The sequence below is a fragment of the Theropithecus gelada genome, chromosome 5 (genome assembly GCF_003255815.1).
Source record: "Theropithecus gelada isolate Dixy chromosome 5, Tgel_1.0, whole genome shotgun sequence".
Taxonomy (NCBI): domain Eukaryota; kingdom Metazoa; phylum Chordata; class Mammalia; order Primates; family Cercopithecidae; genus Theropithecus; species Theropithecus gelada.
In genome coordinates, this window is record NC_037672.1 from 156,174,649 (window position 1) to 156,193,363 (window position 18,715).

The following is an 18,715-nucleotide window of genomic DNA, read 5'->3' on the forward strand; positions in this document are numbered from 1 at the left end:
TTTCTGCTTCAGTATGAAGTATCTTCATCCTGGAACACTAACATGATTTTTAGCATTATTTAGAACCCTCTTTCCTGTTGTACATCATATTCCAATGTGATACCTGATGCACAGAGCAAAACTGTCCTCTAGAGGGAGAGGGTTCAATTGCTGGATCAAGTTGGGAATTTGGTTGCTATAACTACAACATCGCAGATGTGCTGTACATTTATGTAGGCTTCTGTGGCCTTTGGAGTACTGGGATTGGTAGTGTCTTAACACAGTAAGTAGCTGTAAAGAGAAGGACTGTGATATTTTTTGTGTGTATAGTTGATGGAGTTCCACAGGTCACCTGATGCTTAAAAGTCTTCAGTTAGGGCATTGTTTGTGATCCTTGCTATAAATGAGTGTGTGAGAGTTCATCCCAGAAGTCCTGTTTGCAGTGATGTTTCTATTTCTCGTGAAGAAATAAATAATACTATATTTCATAAAGATTTTAGAGTCTGATGTTTGTGTCAATGAAACACAGTATTGTTTTTCTCTGGAAGATGTTTCGGTTGGTTACCCAGTGCTAAGTGCTCAGGAACTCCTAACTCTTGTCTGTGCTCCGGTTGTTTTTGGAGAAGGGACAGAGGGATGTGTGAGTTACTGTTTCACTTGTATGAATTCAGGGTGTATCTTAAAATAATAGAGCAGCTAAATTTGTTTTTGTTTAAGAAAGTGTACTCTGTATTGGGGTCACTAACAGAAAATAACAAGAGTAATAGTATGGTTAAAAGAAGATTGATATGTGATGCAAATTATACTCTGGGAAATTGGAATGTCATTATTAAGATAAAAATGTCCAATTAATCATAGTTCAGGGACCTTCTTATTATGAGTTGAATATGTGTGTGTGTGTGTGTGTATATATATATATATTTTGAAGACAACAAAATCATATTTTGAAATGTTAAAGAAGATGACTTTATTCTGTATTATGTACCCACTTAATTTTTTCCATGTATTATAAATTTTTTGACAGTACTTGTTGAAATAATAAAGTGAAGGACTATAGCTTAGATATTTATATTATTGCTTTTTTAAATGTAAGAATTTAAATGTCATGTGGTTTTTAAAAGGATCTGCATTTATTTTTTATTACCAATTAGTATTTTGAATTGTGAGTCCAAAATATTTAAATTATTGTCTTAGATGTTTCTTATGGCTTTATAGGGGTTACATATTTTTGCTATTAAATAGAAAATAGAATTTCTGCTATTGACTATTCATGTGTTTAGAGAGCTACACAAACATTAAATCATTATTTTCTTGGTTATACTTCTATCTACTTTTTTTGAGTCAGATTATCTTTAATTGATGGCTTACCTTTTCGTGTTTTATAACTAGAAATTGCTTAGAATGTAAGTGTAATTTCCTTAAGATAACTTTGGTATTAAACATTTTCAGATAGTTTTAAAAATGAGGGCAATTTAAAATTTGTCAAACACATTCTTGTGTTTTATTATTATTATTTTATGGTTCATTAGGGTGAATTTAGAAAATAGTCATTAGGCAGACTTAATTCAGTTTTACACATAGAAAAACCTCAAGTTGAGAAATTCCATTTCATTAGGCTAAATCAGATATATTTTAGGATGAACGTGTATATATTCTAGCATGTATGTATCAGAGACATATATGTTTCCCTCTTTTCTTGCCATGATGGATATAGTCCAGGATAATAATTTAGTTATTACTCAGAATCATGAGACCATTTCCGTTTACCTCTTTTCACCTTATCTTGAATTTTAACTTACATAATTTTGGGAACACAAACTAAGGAATTGGCTTTGAATAAGGTATTCCAGGTTTTATAGCCATTATCCCATTTAAGTGATTTTTTTTTTTTAGATAGAGTCTCGCTCTGACACCCAGGCTGGAGTGCAGTGGTGTGATCTTGTCTCACTGCAACCTCTGCCTCTCGGTCTCAAGTGATTCTTGTGCCTCAGCCTCCTGAGTAGCTGGAATTACAGTCATGTGCCACCACTCCCAGCTAATTTTTGTATTTTTTGTAAAGATGGGGTTTTGCCATGTTGGCTAGGCTGGTCTTGAAGTCCTGGCCTGAAGTGGTCCGCCTGCCTTGGCCTCCCAAAGTGCTGGGATTACAGGTGTGAACTGCCATGTCTGGCCCCATTTAAGTGAACTTCTAAAATCTCTTATGTATAGGAAATTTTGTGTTTGAAAGCATCATTGTGACTGAAACATTTTTTTTCATTGATTATCTATGTTAGAACATAAAGTAATTTTAGTCTTTCAAATATAGTAGAGAAGAGCTGCTTGATTACCATTCAAGCCCAAGAAACATGAATTTTAATTTTTCTAAGAACGTGCTTGTGGGACACTATATAGAAAAGACTTTAGAGTCCTTGTGTTTGGCAATAATGATGGTTTGAAGATGACACGGGGCAAGACTTTCAAAGTAATTGCCCAAGGTAGAGGTTTTCAAACCAGGCAGTTATTAGATTTGCCTGGCTTAGGATGGGCAAAATGCTGAGTCCCACGCCCTGGAGATTTTGGTTTGCCACATCTGGGTTGGACCTTGGACTCTCTTGTTTTAAAAGCATACCAGCAGGTGGTTAATCAGATTCAAACAGAGAGGCTGTAGGTGAATGACTTTAAAATCGATGTGTAATTGTTTTAAAGGTAGATCAATAGAAGAAGAGAATCCCTGGAAGATCTGGTAAAGTTGAAACCAGAGATAGGAACCTTATCTTAATGGTCTCTGTGTGCCAAAGCTAAGGGCCTGAATAGTATTTCCATGGAAAAAGAAGTTGATGGAGAATAATTTAAAAGGGCTAATTGGTGGAATTTAGTGACTGAAGGTTACAGACAAGGGAAGAAAAGAAGTAAAAAATGGCTTCAGTTCTTTGAATTCGGATGTCTATAGAGCAATTACTTTGACAGCTATAACCAAATCTGGAGGGAATGAGGTAGGTGGGTATCAGAGTTGAAATGAAGATACTTGATTTTAGGCATGTTTAATTAATGCACTGACAAATAGATGGGAGCTACAGGGGATATAAAGAGATAACCTGGGTTCCTGAGAAAGATTGTAGATACAGGGTAGGGTAGGTGAAGGTTGGGTAAATAGAAAGAGTACCGAAGGAAAAGAAGAGTACTTACAGCTATGTCAGAAAGTAACAAACAGGAACAGAATTTGAAAACTTTAAAATTTTGCTGTACTACCCAACCCAGTGCAGAGATGTCTCGTGGTCTATTTTAGCAAGCCATGCAATATGTTGTCAATCCTTACAAAAGTGAATGCCAGATTTATAAAGTTACTGAATTTTGTAAATGAGGCAATATTAATCTTTCATAAAACATTAATTTGAAAATGATTGAGTTGCTTTCATATTTTGGCTTCTATGAACATTCACAAATGTCTGTTTGTGTGGGTGATATGCTTTCCTTAATGTCTTGGAAAGGTACCTGGGGTGAAATTGATGGATAACATGGTAAATGTGTATTTAACTGTATAAGGAACTCCCACACTGTATTCCACAGTGGCTATAACATTTTTTATGCACACTAGCAGTTTATGAGATTTCTGTTTGCCTCACATCCTTGTCAACGCTTGGTATTGTCAGTCTTTTTTCATCTTAGCTGTTCTAGTAGATATGTGGCAGTATTCTTACCGTGGTTTTTATTTTGTATTTCTCTGAAGATTAATGTTGATAATTTTTTCATGTGTTTGTTGGCCATTTCTATATCTTGGCAAAGTGTCAGTTCACCTCTTTTGCTGTTTTAAAAAATTGGATTGTTTGTCTTATTTTTGAGTTGTGTAAGCAATCTTTATGTGTTTTGGATACAATTATTTTGTTGGCTATATTTTGCAAAAATTTCCTCCTAATCTAACATGCACCTTAAACAAAAATAAATAAAAACTCTGTGTTTTTGAAAGCTAAGGCTTTTAATCTTAATGAAGTCCATGTTGTCAACCTGTTTTTTTATACTTTGTACTTTTAGTGTCCTCGTTAAGAAATCTTTTCTTAACCTCATGTCATAAAGGTTTCCTCAGTTTTTCTTCTAGAAATGTAATAGTTTTACTTCTTCCTTTTAGGTCTGAGATCTATTTTGATTTAATTTTTGTGTGTGGTGTGAGGTAAGGGTTGAGATTTACATTTCTTCATACAGATATTCAGTTGTTCTAGAAGACTTCATTGAAAAGAATATTTTTAATCTATAGAATTGCCTTGGCATGTTTGTTTAAAATCAATTAATTGTAAAAATAAATTATTTAACTATGAAATATTTGTTTAGATCTATCTCTGGAATCTCTCTTCTGTTCCATTGCTTTACATGTCAGTTCTTTCACCAGTACCACACTATCTTCATTTGTGTAACTTTATAGTCACTTTTGAAGTCATGTAGCGTAAATCCCTGACTTTGTTCTTGCTTGTTTTTATTCTGTCCTTGCCTTTTTATATAAATTTTAAACCAGGTTATCAGTGCCAAAAAAATGTTCGTTAGGATTTGGTTGGAATTGCACTGAGTCTGTAGATCAGCTTGGGAAAGATTACTATCTTATCAATATTGAGCTTTCCAAACCGCGAACTCTCTCCATTTAAGTTTTCTAGAATTTCCCTTCGCAAGGTTAAGTTCCCTTTGGTAGTTTTTAGTATACAGATCATACACATTCTTCATTGTATTTATTCCTAAGTATTTTATATTTTGATTATAAATAATAGGTTTTTACCACTTCAGTCTATAAGGGGGAAGCTCTGAAACAAAGGTTAAGCAATATTGCCAGTGTTAGTTATTGGTAGAATTAGAACAGTCTTTCACTTACAAAACAAGTATGGGCTCATGAGAAAAGTCCACATTTAATTCAGATGAATTAAATCAGTTGCCATTTTATTACTTGATATCTTTGTAAAAGATTATATATGTGTATGAGTTTATGCTTTTCCTTTCTTGGACATGTGTTATTTTAACTTCCAAGAATTATGAATACAGTATTTTTCAAGTGACCTGAATTTTTGTTGAGGTTCAATCTTACAAAGACATACTTACCATTTCAACTTCTCTTACGGTATGTGCCAATTTTTGGGCAGGTTAGTGGCTAGGTTTTGATGCCATTAACATAGAGCTTTAAAGAATAGCAGATGTTTAGTTGTGATTCTTGAGATCAGTTCAAGTTCTTACTTGCTTAGGGCCAATCTGAATCATTCATTATATTCATCTGCCATTTTTCTCATTAATATGTTACATAGATCTGTTTGGTTATTTCTTAATGTAATTGTTTATTTTACTTCTTGAATGAATTTTATAAAAAATAAGGCCATTTGAAAATAAGATACTAGAGCTAAGCTTCCTTGTCTATACAACTCATACACGGCCAGCTTTGCACACTGCAATGGTGAACATTTAACAAAAGTATATTGGACGGGCATGTGTCTACATGCTGAAAGGAAAAGCTGTTATGGACCATAACTTTTATACAAGCTGATCAGCAGCCGTCTGTGTACAAAGCACTGTGATCAGCAGAGACCTGTTTGTGCCACTGTGTAGACTGATAGCAGCAGATTAATTTAGCTGAGCTGTTCTCTAGCAGTTTGGTCACGAGGACATAGACACTACCAAAGTGTAGTCATCACACCACTGATCTTTGCTGGTTTAGATTGTGGCAAGAGAGAAAAACTGCTTGCTCTCTTCACCCCAATACAGCTGAGGTAAGAGCCACCTTTTTTTCTCTTGAAGGGAAAAACGAGAGCAAATCTGCCTCTTTTAACTTTTCCCATGCTGTTTGATTTAAATTTATTCTAGTCTTTTCCATGATAATCCCCCAGGCCAGGTATACAGTTCAGCATCTCTTTGGCGGAGAGCAACTAGTTTGTAGCACAGCTTGGGTAAATTTTAATAACAAAATTGTATTGCCAGCACGAAGCATTTGACCTTGAAGACAGAGGAGAGCAGACATTGCAGATTTCACTACTTGCCCTTCACTTACAAGAGAGTAGATAATGAATTAATAGAAATTGATAAAGAGTGTCTGTCAGGCAGCCGCTGAGGTCATGAGGCTGGTATGCAAAAAGAGTACCCATACAACATGCGAAACACATAGCTGCAGCCAGGAGAGGTGGGTGGGTCATCGAAGCAGGAAATTAGCCGTCAGATGGAATGTTGGCCTCTGTACAAGCTACGCCGCGCGCATGGACTCACTGGGAGAAAACACACAGGGAAATGGGGAGTGCTCAGTGCTGCAGAGAAAAGAGCTCCTATAGAAGATGACAGCACTATTGCTGTTAGTGGTACTTCAAAGATACTGAAGACAGTGCAGGTTAGAATTTTTTTTAAAGGAATTAAAATATTAGTAGCTTAAGTATGTTTAGTGTTTGTTAAATAGACAACAAACTACTGAGGAATGAACAGGGGGAATAGCACAGCTATAAGGCCTTCATATTGTATAATAATTTTTATCGTGTACTCTATTTTTATAAGCAGAGATTAAATGTTGAGATCCACTTTGCAGAGGAACAAACTTCTGTTAATTTGTGTAGGGTGATGATTGTTAGAATGTTTCTAAGTGAGCCTTGAAAGAAATTTAGAGATGTATAGTGTGTGTTCAGTTTTCTCAATACTTCTGAAATATAAGCCGGTTAAAGTCCATGCTTTAGAAGCAGTTTGCAGTTTACACACATACATGTAATTTATATATGTAGCTGGTGTGTGTGTGTGATTTTTAACATAGCTGTTACTTTTTTGGGGTCTAAACTAATGAGTTAACTTATTAAGAAAATATTACATGTATTTTATGGAAAGTCTTTCAACCCACTTTCCTTTTATACTTATATTAAAATTTATTCTTATATAAGTTACCAATTTTTGAGAATGGAATTGATGGCATCAGCAGTTACTTGTTAGCTTTTCCTCCCTAATTTAATTGCCACTCTGCTGTCTGAAGACAGTGTTATGTGATTGTTTTTTTTGTAAGTCCTAAACAAATAAATTGGTTTTGATTTAGGAACATCAGTCCAGTCAGTTACTTAGACTTTTTTAAGGAAGAAACTAAAATTTAGTAACTGCCTATCATTTTCTGGAAACAGGGGTGTGAAAAATTGATATATTGGAGTATTATGTTTTTAATCATTTTGTAAATTAGGATTGCCCACCAGTATAATATCTGCTTGACTCCTGTGTATTCCCTTGTTGGGTGTAGGCTGACTTGAATAAGTTTACATTCCGATACCGAGAATTGCATTCCACTGGGTAGTTCTGACGTACAAGAAGAATGTGGAGGCCCATACAAAGGGCAAGATTAGGGACACTGATAGAAGAGGCTTCTGTGCTCTGTGACTGCCTTCCGTGGAAAGCTCACACTGGCAGAAAGTGCTCTTGACCCAACTTGGGAGAGGAAAATGTGGTCACAGAAACTTCGGACAATTGGACCTTACAACACCTGCAGCACCCTGTCTGGTGTTTCATTGCCTATGGGTATTTACGAAAACTAGGTAAGACTTTACATTCTCAAACTTTCATGCTGTGTGGGAGTCTTGAAGGAAAGTTTAGTTTTCTCAATTTTTTATATTATATGGAAGACTACTTAGTAATTTTTTTGTCTTCATATTTTTGGTATTACAAAGTCATACCATTTGCACCTGTAGAAGTATGTAACTTAGTTTCAATTTTGCTAACAATTTTACTTTTTAATTTTTAAATTGTTTTGTATAAAAACTTCAGCAAAAAAATGTAATGGAATGAAAGTCTGAATTGTTATACTGTTTTTAGAGCAGTCGTTCTTAGCCATACTGAGGGAGTACTAGCATTTAGGAATAATCTGTTTCATATGCTGCAAGTGGTCTTTTCAGTAATCATTTACTGGTGGGCTTAATTTTTTTTCTTTTTTGACATGGCAGAGAACTCACAGATTTACCAGAAGTGAACATCACTTTTAGTTGTTATCTTGTGATTGTTTAATGTAAGATTTTAAGGACATGCTGAAATTACATTGAGATTGAATTGTTGAAAGGCAAGGTGTACAGTGTATTTATACAGAACAATTTAGAAAGCTTTAAAATAGACCATAGTGATCACATTTTCATTCTGTGTGGAAGGAGAAGACTATCAGCATTCTTAAAACACATATACCATAATACTTCTCCCTTCCACCACCCACTTTCCTACTTTATGGCCTCTGACTAGACACCTCTTGTCAAATGCTGGTGTCTAGTTAGAAAGAACAGGTTTTTAAAATATTCAGGCTAACTCTCATTGATAACTGTTAACCTTCATCTTTCTTGTTTTTGAAAGACAGCTATTCATATATGTGTGTTAATACATGTGTGTTAATAGCGTGTCTTATATACAAATATACATATACACACAAAGATTGAAACTTCTACAAGACCAGAAATAACTTTTGAAAGATATTTAATTCTAAGTAGAAAAGATAAGCCATGTATCTTTAAAAATTAAGGAGTCTGAAATTTTAAAATATCTTGTTTATCTTGGTAAACAACAGATCTTTGCCGAGGTAACCCTAAAGCTCTTTATGGTCATTTGTAATTTGCTGAATTTGAATTGCCTTCTGAATTACAAATGCTGATTTGTGTTTTTCACTCAACTAGCTACTGAGCGAGCCTGGCCATTGAGAATTCACCTCTCAATGAAACTCACTTCTCGACTTGTCATTGGGTTATAGCTGTTTGTGTACTTGTCATCCATGGCATATAAACTACTTAAGAAGAGGGACTGTATTTAGTGAGTTTTTTTGTAAACTCTCAGTATTGATTACCAAGTTTATATTGGTAATATCGATTCTGTTACGTGTCCCGTGAACATTTGGAAGAGGAATAGATAGCACAATAATATGTATGTCAGAAATAATATTATCTAGTCGTGCACTGTGTAATAATGTTTTGATCAATAATGGACCACATATACAGTGGTCATCCCAGAAGATGATAATATGGTATTTTTACTGTACCTTTTCAATGTTTAGATGTTTAGATACACAAATACCATTGTGTTACAATTGCCTACAATATTCAGTAGAGTAACATTCTGTATGGGTTTGTAGCGGAGGAGCAATAGGCTGTGTCATCTAGCCTAGGTTGATAGTAGGCTATCCCATCTTGGTTTGTGTAAGTATACTCTGTGATGGTCACACAACAGTAAAATCGCCAAACAACATATTTCCCAGAACATATCTCCATCCTTAAGCAATGCATGACTGTATGTTAATATATATTATTACTCACACATATTATTTTATGTGTTGTATGTTATGTATATAATATATTCTCACAAATACATTATTTATATCTTAAATTTAAACAAAAGTTTCTCACATGAATCATATATATGTGAGAAATAATATATGTTTTGTAGAGAGAGAAAAAAAACCTCAAATATATGACCATGGATAAAGAAAAAAATGAGATTAATATTAGGTGAAAAAATGTTCATATAAATGACTCTTCTAAACTTTGATTTAAAATAAAGATTAAGTTGTATTCTTAATCCAAAAATTTCAAATCCAGAATGTTCCAAAACTTGAAATTTTTTGAGCACTGACGTGGTGCTCAAAGGAAATACTCATTGGAGCATTCTGGATTTCATATTTCCAGAGTAGGGATGCTCCACCTATACATGCAAATATTCCCAAATCCAAAATAATCCAAAATCAAAGCACTTCTGATTCTAAGCATTTTGGATAATGCATACTCCTGTCTTTCAGTCATATTTGTTTACCTTCTGCCCATCTCTAACTAGTTCTTTCACCCAACGTCTGTCACTTCATTGTTAAATTATCATATAAAAGAGACAGGTTCCCAGTTTGTCCATCATCAAATATAACTCTTCATTTGTTCCTAAGATTTGCTGTTTGTTAAAATAGAGATTCTACTTTTTCTTATTCAAGTCCCAGATTTTTGCCAAGAAACCCAAATATCCTCTCTATAGTTTCTTTTCTAAGATTTTTTTATTGTGGTAAAAAAGATATGTAAACTATGTCATTTTAACCATTTTTAAATATATGGTTACATTTAAGTGTGTGTTCCAGTGGCGTTAATTACATTCACACTGTTGTGTCACTAGTGGCGCTACCTCTTTCTAAAGCTTTTCTGTAACTCCAGATGGAAACCCTGAAACCATTATGCTTTCCAAACCACTTTCTCCAACCCTTGGCAACCTTGAATCGTCTTTCTGTCTCTATGAATTTGCCTATTCTAGATATTTCATGTAAGTGGAATCATATATTTGTACTTTTGTGGCTGGCTTGTTGTCTTCAGTGTATGTTTTCAAGATTCATCCATGTTGTAGCAGGTATCTGAACTTCATTCCTTTATATGGTTGAATAGTATTCCATTGTGTGTGTATGCCATAGCTTGTTTATCCGTTCATCCATTGTTGGACACTGGGGTTGTTTCCACATTTTGGCTACTGCGAATAATGTTGCAGTGAGCATTGGTGTACAAATATCTGTTTGAGTCCCTGCTCTCATTTCTTTTTGGCATTTATCTAGGGCTAGAATTGCTGTGTCATATGTTAATTCTATGTTTAGATTTTTGAGAAATTGCCAAACTGTTTTCCACAGTGGCTGTATCATTTTACATGCCCACTAGCAATGCACAGGGTTCCAAGTCCTCCACGTTCTTTTTTTTCTTTCTTTTTGCTTTCTTAAAAAAGGGAAATAGTAAAAAATTGTAGCCATCCTGGTATCTCATTTGCATGTGGCTTCAGGTGTGAAATGGTATCTTACTGTGGTTTTGATTTGCTTTTCTCTGATGACTAAAGATGCTGAGGACCTTTTCATGTGTGTATCAGCTCTTTGTGTATCTTCTCTGGAGAAATGCCTATGTAAGTCCTTTGTCAAGTTTACATTGGGTTGTCTTTTTGTTGTTTAAGAATTTTTTATGTATTTTGAATATTGAATCTTTATCAGATATGTGATTTGCAAATACTTTCTTATTCTGCAGGTTGCCTTTTCAGTTAAGGCCCTTTGATGCACATTTTTTAATTAGGATGAAATTCAGTTGATCTGTGTTTATTCTCCTGCTCCTCATGCTTTTATTTTCCAGAGCTAAGAATCTATTGCCAACTCCAAGGTCATGAGGATTTAATCCTATGCTTTTACTAAGAGTTTACTTTTGGCTCTTATATTTAGCTTGTTGATTCATTTCGAGTTAATTTTTGTCTGTGGTGTGCAGTAGGGGTCCAATTTCATTCTTTTTCATGTGAAAGCCAATAATCCCACCACCATTTGTTGAAGACTCTGTTCTCCTCCCATTGAACAGATACGACATCCTTGTCAAAAACCAACTGGTCAATCATTTGCAGTAACCTAGATGAGACTGGAGACTATTATTTTGAGTGAAGTAACTCAGAAATGGAAAACCAAACATCATATGTTCTCACTCATAAGTGGGAACTAATCTATGAGGATACAGAGGCATAAGAATGACACAATGGATTTTGGGGACTCATGGGGGAAGTGTGAGAAGGGGGTGAGGGATAAAAGACTACAAATTGGGTGCAGCGTATACTGCTTGGGTGGTGGGTCCACCAAAATCTCACAAATCACCACTAAAGAACTTATATAACCAAGTGCCACCTGTTCCCCAATAACCTGTGGAAATAAAAAATTAAAAAAAAAAAAAGAAAACATAAGGAAAAAAAAGTCCTGTTAATTTAACACTCACACACAAAAAAATCAATTGGCCATTGATGTATGAGTTGATTTCTGGACTCCTACTTCTATCCTTTTGGCCTAAGTACCACACTGTTTTGATTACTATAGCTTTGTAGTAAATTTTGAAATTGGGAAGTGTGAGTCCTCTGACTTTGTTCTTTTTCAAGATTTTCTTGGCAAATTAGGGCCCACCCAATTTCCATATGAATTTTACGACCAGTTTTTTCATTTCTGTAAAAAAGACTAGTCTAATTTTGATAGAGGGTATGTTGAATCTGTAGATCACCTTATGTAGTTTATTATAAGACTTACTAAAAAAAAAAACAAAAACAGTGCTGTATTTGACAGTGTTAAGGGTCCATTTCTGACAGTGGCACCAAGGAACAGGATGTAATCACATTTGGATCAGAATGTAGTCACATGGTTTAGAGCAATCCTTACCAACTCCTGATTTTTGATCAAGGATCGTAGGTGTACATTTAAGTTACCCAATTTCTTTAATTGTATTTTTTTCTAAATTATTTCTAAGTCTTTTAAAAATGATTATTTTAGAAACTTAAGGGATACTGGCTTTTAGCTGGTGTAATAGGACTTAATGAATTATTATTATTATTATTATTATTATTTTGAGACGGAATCTTGCTCTATCATGCAGGCTGGAGTGTAGTGGCGTGATCTTGCTCACTGCAACCTCTGCCTTCCGGGTTCAAGTGATTCTTCTGCCTCGGCCTCCCGAGTAGCTGGGACTTCAGGTGCATGCCACCATGCCTGGCTAATTTTTTTTTTTTTTTTTTTTTTGAGACGGAGTCTTGCTCTGTTGCCCAGGCTGGAATGAGTGGTGCGATCTCGGCTTACTGCAAGCTCTGCCTCCTGGGTTCACGCCATTTATTGGACTTGAAGTGTGACTTGAAGTGTGAAGTGCAACTTGAAGTGTGACTTCCCGACCTCAGGTGATCTGCCTGCCTCAGCCTCCGAAAGTGCTGGAATTATAGGCATGAGCCACCATTCCCGGCCTATTATTATTATTTTTGAGACTGAGTCTTGCTCTGTTACCCAGGCTGAAGTGCAGTGGTACAATCTCAACTCACTGCAACCTCCATCTCCTGAGTTCAAGTGATTCTCCTACCTCAGCCTCCTGAGTAGTTAGGATTACAGGTGCCTGCCATTATGCCTAGCTAACTTTTGTATTTTTAGTAGAGATGGGGTTTCACCATGTTGGCTAGGCTGGTCTCAAACTCCTAACCTCAAGTGATCTTTCCATCTCGGCTTTCCAAAGTGCTGGGATTACAGGCATGAGCCACCGTGCCCAGCCTATGAAAAGTTATCTTAATTTATGCATCTGGTCTTTTGGAAAGCCCTTTGGATTCCCTGAATTTTTTGTGAGAAATTTTTCAGTTCTGTGTATTTCCCCTTAGAAACTCTTCCAGGGTAATACCCTTTTATAGATTTGATTTTTCTATAAGGGCATGTATTGTAATTATTGTTTTTGATTCTTTCCTTGTGTGTCCATCATTTCATAGTTTTGTCTTTGTTTATAATTTTACTTGTTGTGTAAGCATCTTGCTGTGCTAATGCATTCAAAGACTTCGTTTTTGTTAATAACTTTTAACTGAAAACTGAGAACCTGTTGTTTAATATAATATTAAATACTGTGTGCATTTGATCACCTTTTCAGTGTAGAGCATTTCATTGTGCGCACTGGATCCTCTGTGGCTTTCCTGCACTCACACTTTATAAAATGTCTTGTACTTTATTCTTACTGTTTTGGTTTTGTGTTTTACTTTCTCAAAGTGTATTTGTTATTTGCAGTCCTGAAGATTTTGCACCATTTTTTTCCACTCAGTAATCTAAAATATTTAAAAGGATTGTTCATTATATTGTCAATGAGGTACTTTATCTCCTACACATCTTCATCTGTTGCCTTTTTTAAGTCTGTACTTATTTTCCAGAGCTGAATTTCTTCAGTTTATTTGTATAGAACTTGGCCAAATATTTTTGAAAATGTTGTAAATAATCATATTTATTTACTTTTGTTTATGTATTTATTGTTTCAAAGAATCAGAGAGCAGAAGCAAAAGTAACTTGTGGCCTTAATTTCTAGCTAACTTTTTTTTTTTTTTTTTCATTGCTTTGTGTGTTTCTTCCAACCTTACAGCTTCTGGTTTGTGAGCTAAGAGCACATCATCTCTGTGAGAGAGCTCAGAGGCTTTGTCACTCATCAGGCCTAGCGTGTGCACTCATGACCTACTCTTTGGCTCTTTCGAGGCTGCTCTTCCTTTCTGCATTCCTGGCTGTGTTTGAAAAAATAGATTGTTGAATAAATGAAATAATATATTCTCCCTTGCTAATGTGTGTTCTGTGCACATTGCTTTTTCCATTCAGCTTTTTCAATAAATATATCTGATGGAAAGTCTGCAGTTTCTCGTGTTCACATCTTTGTGACGCTTTGTAGAACTCGAGTCTTTTTGTGGTTGAAAATGTTTCATCAGGCTCTAGTGCAACTGACTCTCTGAAAAACTCTCATGGAAATATTTTTGTAGAGCACGTTTTAGGAAATTTAAACTTTTCATCCCCAAAGTAATAGTGTGCTAGTGCAACTTGAAGTGTGACTTCCTAGCCATAAAGTTCTGTTGAATGAATGACTAATTGGTAAAAGGATTTGCACCCTAAATCCTGGAGTGGGGAAGATGGTACTATATTTATATATAAAATAATTAACAGTTATATAGTTTATTTATGTGAACATTAACACCTTTTGTTGCTAAAATTTGTAAACAATTCTAGCATGTATTTTTGTATCAAGTATTATATGAACAGTATATACTTTACAAACATTTATGATTTTTTACTATGTTACACTTAAAAATGGATAAACATTAGACCAGTATATTTATAAACTTGTCTAAGTCTGTAACCTGCCAGATATTTTACTCACACATTGAGATTATTTATTAATTTGTAGTGCATAATTGTAAGCTTCATTTAAAAAATTAAATTGCAAATAGGTAGATTCAGAAACTCAAATTTTTGTGTATATTGAAGAGTTATGGAATTTCAGTTGTATTTAATTGTAAGCTAAAAGAAATGTTTAAAAATTCAGATCCTTTAAATTGTATGAGAAGTAACATGAAAATAGATTTATTATGTTGTTTCTGGCAAATTTTTTCACTTAAAAGTACTCCAATGTGTATGTTTCGGTGGGCATATATGTGTGATTGTATATATGAACATTAAAAATTTTTTTTCAAATATGTTAAACATGATGCTGGTTTTGATTTTCATGGCAATGTTTTCTTGTTCTCAAGGCAGGTTTTACTCTGTTGCCCAGGCTAGAGTGCAGTGGCACATTCTTGGCTCACTGCAACCTCTGCCTCCCATGCTCAAGTGATCCTCCCATCTCAACTTCCTGAGTAGCAGGGACTACAGGCTCACACCACCATGCCTGGCTAATTTTTGTATTTTTAGTAGAGACAGGATTTCACCATGTTGCCCAAGCTAGTCTCGAACTCCTGGGCTCAAGTGATCATCCCTCCTCAGGCTTCCAAAATGCTGGGATTATAAGCATGAGCCATCGCGTCTGGCCAGAAATGATTTTGGAAAAGGACTTAATTATCTTTAACAATCAAATAATTATTGTTAAGGAAAATGACTTAAGTGATGGCCTAGTCTAACCTAATAAACCTGTAAACAAATAAAATTTATCGTATGATGTGGTGAAGATATTTTGCTAGAGATTGCAGACGATAGAATGACAATATTGGCTTTTCTGTTTTCTTCCTCTTACATGACTTGGCTCCTAATACTTGAAACATGTGTATTACTATGATATAAAGAGGATTATAAATGGAACAAGAATTTCCATAGGAGTCCGTCACAGTGCCTAATTAACTTGGAAAAAATTGTTCAGTGAAATAGTTTTTTGGTAGAATTTTAAAGCATTTTTTCTTAAAGATAAGTTTATTAAATATGATTGACAAAAATTTTAATATTAGGCCAGTGGTGGTAGCTCACACCTGTAATCCCAGAATTTTGGGAGGCCGAGGAGGGAAAATTGATTGTGGCCCTAAGTTCAAGACCAACCTGGGCAACATAGCTAGACTTTGTCTCTACAAAAATAAAAAAAAAAAATTAAAAAAAAAAAGGCATGTATGGTGGTATGCACCTGTAGTCCCAGGTACTTGGGAGTCTGAGGTAAGGTAGGAGGGTTGCTTGAGTCCAGGAGTTCAAGACTACAGTGAGCTGTGATTGTGCCGCTGTACTGTGGCTTGGGTGATGGAGTGAGACCCTGTCTCTTTTAAAAAAAAAAAAAAGTTAAGTCCTGAATGGGCAAAAACTGGCAGCCTTCCCTTTGAAAACTGGCACAAGACAGGGATGCCCTCTCTCACCACTCCTGTTCAACATAGTGTTGGAAATTCTGGCCAGGGCAGTCAGGCAGGGGAAGGAAAGGGTATTCAATTAGGAAAAGAGGAAGTCAAATTGTCCCTGATTGCAGATGACATGATTGTATATTTAGAAAACCCCATCATCTCAGCCCCAAATCTCCTTAAGCTAATAAGCAACTTCAGCAAAGTCTCAGGATACAAAATCAATGTGCAAAAATCACAAGCATTCTTATACACCAATAACAGACAAATAGAGAGCCAAATCATGAGTGAACTCCCATTCACAATAGCTTCAAAGAGAATAAAATACCTAGAAATCCAACTTACAAGGGATGTGAAGGACCTCTTCAAGGAGAACTACAAACCACTGCTCAACGAAATAAAAGAGGACACAAACAAATGGAAGAACATTCCATGATCATGAATAGGAAGAATCAATATCGTGAAACTGGCCATACTGCCCAAGGTAATTTATAGATTCAATGCCATCCCCATCAAGCTACCAATGACTTTCTTCACAGCATTGGAAAAAACTGTTTTAAAGTTCATATGGAACCAAAAAAGAGCCCACATTGCCAAAACAATCCTAAGTCAAAAGAACAAAGCTGGAGGCATCACGCTACCTGACTTCAAACTATACTACAAGTCTACAGTAACCAAAACAGCATGGTACTGGTACCAAAACAGAGATATAGACCAATGGAACAGAACAGAACCCTCAGAAATAATACCACACATCTACAACCATCTGATCTTTGACAAAGTAGACAAAAATAAGAAATGGGGAAAGGATTCCCTATTTAATAAATGGTGCTGGGAAAACTGGCTAGCCATATATAGAAAGCTGAAACTGGATCCCTTCCTTACACCTCATACAAAAATTAATTCAAGATGGATTAAAGACTTAACTGTTAGACCTAAAACCATAAAAACCCAAGAAGAAAACCTAGGCAATACCATTCAGGACATAGGCATGGGCGAGAACTTCATGTCTAAAACACCAAAAACAATGGCAACAAAAGCCAGAACTGACAAATGGGACCTAATTAAACTAAAGAGCTTCTGCACAGCAAAAGAAACTACCATCAGAGTGAACAGGAAACCTACAGAATGGGAGAAAATTTTTGCAATCTACTCACCTGACAAAGGGCTAATATCCAGAATCTACAAAGAACTCAAACAAATTTACAAGAAAAAAACAACCCCATCAAAAAGTGGGCAAAGGATATGAACAGACAGTTCTCAAAAGAAGGCATTTATGCAGCCAGCAGACACATGAAAAAGTGCTCGGCCGGGCGCGGTGGCTCAACCCTGTAATCCCAGCACTTTGGGAGGCCGAGGCGGGTGGATCACGAGGTCAGGAGATCGAGACCATCCTGGCTAACATGGTGAAACCCCGTCTCTACTAAAAATACAAAAAAAAAAACTAGCCGGGCGAGGTGGCGCATGCCTGTAGTCCCAGCTACTCGGGGAGGCTGAGGCAGGAGAATGGCGTAAACCCGGGAGGCGGAGCTTGCAGTGAGCCGAGATCGCGCCACTGCACTCCAGCCTGGGTGACACAGCGAGACTCTGTCTCAAAAAAAAAAAAAAAAGAAAAAGTACTCATCATCACTGGCCATCAGAGAAATGCAAATCAAAACCACAATGAGATACCATCTCACACTAGTTAGAATGGCGATCATTAAAAAGTCAGGAAACAACAGGTGCTGGAGAGGATGTGGAGAAATAGGAACACTTTTACACTGTTGGTGGGACTGTAAACTAGTTCAACCAATGTGGAAGACAGTGTGGCGATTCCTCAAGGATCTAGAACTAGAAATGCCATTTGACCCAGCCATCCCATTACTGGGTATATACCCAAAGGATTATAAATCATGCTGCTATAAAGACACATGCACATGTATGTATATTGTGGCACTATTCACAATAACAGAGACTTGGAACCAATCCAAATTTCCATCAATGATAGACTGGATTAAGAAAATGTGGCATGTATACACCATGAAATACTATGCAGCCATAAAAAAGGATGAGTTCATGTCCTTTGTAGGTACATGGATGAAGCTAGAAACCATCATTCTGAGCAAACTATCGCAAGAACAGAAACAAACACCGCATGTTCTTGCTCATAGGTGGGAATTGAACAATGAGACCACTTTGACACAGGAAGGAGAACATCACACACCAGGGACTGTCGTGGGGTAGGGGTAGGGGGGAGGGACAGCATTAGGAGATATACCTAATGTAAATGACAAGTTAATGGGTGCAACACACCAACGTGGCACATGTATACATATGTAACAAACCTGCACGTTGTGCACATGTACCCTAGAACTTAAAGTATAATAATAATTTTTTAAAAGTTCATGTTAAATGGAAGGAAAGAAATACTTTTGTGAATGAGTGAGGTGTCACATTAACAAAGAGAGCTTCACTGGAATTCTCTGTTCTTGATTCTAGTTTGCATATCCCTATGTCAGAAACAATAAATCTTCTCCGGTGTTAACGTGGGAATTCACCACAGATAAGGCGAAGGTGCTATGTCTGTGTTCACTCATGCAGAGTTCTCAGGAGGAATGAGCTTTCAGTAGTACATCAGCTGAAATCAGTTTACCATAAAAATAAAGTTTTAAGTTGAGTATGTTTTTCTTAAAACATTTAAAATAAGTTGATTTGAAAA

The 18,715-nt window shown here is 35.8% G+C and overlaps 1 protein-coding gene across 3 annotated transcripts in view; it reads left to right on the top strand.

Moving 5' to 3' along the window:
- RAPGEF2 (Rap guanine nucleotide exchange factor 2) overlaps positions 1-18,715 on the top strand; it is a 260,165-nt gene that overhangs the window by 121,484 nt on the left and 119,966 nt on the right. The window contains exon 1 of one of the 3 annotated variants that reach the window (XM_025385709.1): positions 5,585-5,693. The exons of 1 other annotated variant lie outside the window; for it this stretch is intronic. The gene's annotated coding sequence lies outside the window, so the exon portion shown is untranslated. Of the gene's footprint in view, positions 1-5,584; positions 5,694-6,422; positions 7,473-18,715 lie in introns of those variants that run through there. One more of the 3 variants, XM_025385708.1, reaches the window with a different exon arrangement.